The sequence below is a fragment of the Elephantulus edwardii genome, unplaced genomic scaffold (genome assembly GCF_000299155.1).
Source record: "Elephantulus edwardii isolate Elephantulus edwardi_28Jun2011 unplaced genomic scaffold, EleEdw1.0 scaffold00248, whole genome shotgun sequence".
Classification (NCBI taxonomy): Eukaryota; Metazoa; Chordata; class Mammalia; order Macroscelidea; family Macroscelididae; genus Elephantulus; species Elephantulus edwardii.
In genome coordinates, this window is record NW_006399998.1 from 2803151 (window position 1) to 2805508 (window position 2358).

Genomic DNA, 2358 nt, shown 5'->3' on the forward strand with positions numbered 1-2358 from the left:
TACATATTTTCAGAGCTTTAGTACCAATGTATTTATAATGTTGATAGTAATTTGATTGTGAGGGTGACTGTTTGCTTCATCTATAATTGATTTAATTATAAACTTGCCTTAACAATCATTCATTGCTTATAAATGAAAACAAAATGTTACACAAATAAAAAGAATGTAAAATACTGAAATGAAGGGGGAAAAGACCTATTAAGAATAAAAATTCTACTAAAATGAATTATTTTAATAAAAAAGTATCATCAAAACACATTTGAAGAAGAATTTGAACATATACCTTCTAACAATTGAAATGCTTATGTAGCTGGTGTGTTCTAACATATGGTATTATATACAAAAGTTGTAAACCATTACAAGTTTTTTTTAAAGGCTCTATCCTGACTGGTAACGTTATTGTTGTTGTTATGTGCCATTAAATTGGAATGAACTCTTAACTGACTTTCCAGGGGTTTTTGGATGCTGTACATAGCAATTGCAGTGCAATTTCTTACCAGCATGACTTGATCATAATCATAACCATAATCATAATCATAAATTAATTGTTATTAAATATAAATAAAAATAGAACATGGATAACTATGTTCAGCACATAGCTACTCAAATGACAAAACAGCAAAGATTACAGTCTTGCCGAATCTTAACATAAATCATATTTTAGACTGTCATTTGAGGACTTAGCTGATGGAGTCTTCGTTTGTTCAAGAAGCTGCAGAGCAACTATGGACCGGAGGAAAAAGCCTTTGGACTTGGCAGCTTCCTCGTTGGTGGATCTTAAGGCTGAACTCTTTTGAAAACAAGAAGAATTCAAACAAGAGAAACTTCTGAAAGATTCTAGAGTTTCAGGAAAACCGAAAACAACCAATAAGAAACCAAGTATTTGGAACAAACAGAATGCAGGAGTTTCCAACCGAACAGAGAAGGATGCTGAGCAGAAGATTGAAGAACAGAAGACTTTAGACAAAGCAAGGGGAAAATTGGAAGAAAAAGCCAAATTATGTGAAAAAAATGACTAAAGGGGACTTTATAGATGAAGAAGTAGAAGATATGTACCTTGTGGATTTCACACAGAAGATCATAGATAAGCGCAAAGAAATGGAAGATGCATTTGGTGCAAATAGAGGTTTTTAAAAAGCAGAAGAAAGGGAAGATGAAGAAGAAAATCTTTCTGAAAAAGAGATACCTCCTCCTCAAGAACCCAGTGAAGAATGGGTGGATTATGCGGATTCCTTAGGACGATCCCGGCGCTGTATGAAAAAGGACTTGCCAGATTTGTTGGAGATGGATACAAGTCTCCAGGGGAGGCTTTTCATTAGCCATGCTAATGAAAAAAACTTGTTATCAGAAGATATGAGAAAAGAACTTCAGCGCCAGCAATGGGAAGAAGAAGAGAGGGAGGCTCTCAAAAGACCGATGGGACCCATACATTATGAAGACATTAGTGAAAATGAGGCCCGGCTACTTAGTGTTGGATATTTTGCCTTTGCCCGAGATAACTGAGAAACAAGCAGATGAAAACTTTAGAGACGTTGCGGGAACAGACAAGGGAACAGAGAGCCCAACGAGAAAACATAAAAGAAAAGCGAAAGGCTATGTTAGAAGCCAGACTTGCCAAACTCCGACAAAAAAAGATGAAAAAATCTCCAGAAGATGGAGCAGAAAAAAAACTTGAAGAAATAGAAGATGATGACATTGGGCCTTTACCTCTGAAAGCAGAAGCCATGCCAACTCCTACCCCTGCCCAGAGTAGCAAAGTTGAAGTCATTGTTCAGAAGAGGAAGGACACTAAGCCTGGAGTGCCTCATGTCCGGGAGTGGGACAGGGGCAAAGAGTTTTCATTTGGAAATTGGTCGAAAAGAGTTCCAGAGTTTGTCCCCCCATCAGAATACTTTTATGGTCAAAAGAGAAGTGGTCCTTTTGGTGATCAGCCCTGGAACTGACCTGGACCTGCACAGAGTGGCCCGGCATGGGCTCCGAGCAGAACCATGAGCCCTGCACCCCACAGACATCCTTCACCTCTACTCCAAAGAGTACGTCACACACCTCCACTGCCACATTTGAAACTCTGGATGATATGATATCCTATTACAAACAAGTGACTTGAATTAAAAAAAAACAACAACATATTTTAAAATACCAGAATCCACTCTAGCTAATACCAATAGGTATGTGTGTGTGACTGTGTGTGTATGCACACATATTCCAATGAGAAACACACTGAATTTTTCATTGTCATTGGAGCCTAAATTAAGGATCATTTCAGATCTTTAGTAGTTGCTGCTACAACTCTGTCTCTGGGATGTTGTTCCTTTGGTCTTCCCATCTGGGGACGTAGTGAAGTGTCACCTAGAGCCA

At 38.2% G+C, this 2358-nt stretch overlaps 1 pseudogene; it reads left to right on the plus strand.

Annotated features, from left to right (window-relative positions):
- The first annotated feature begins 725 nt into the window (after positions 1 to 725).
- On the plus strand, positions 726 to 2107 carry LOC102859386 (annotated as a pseudogene).
- Positions 2108 to 2358: the final 251 nt, after the last annotated feature.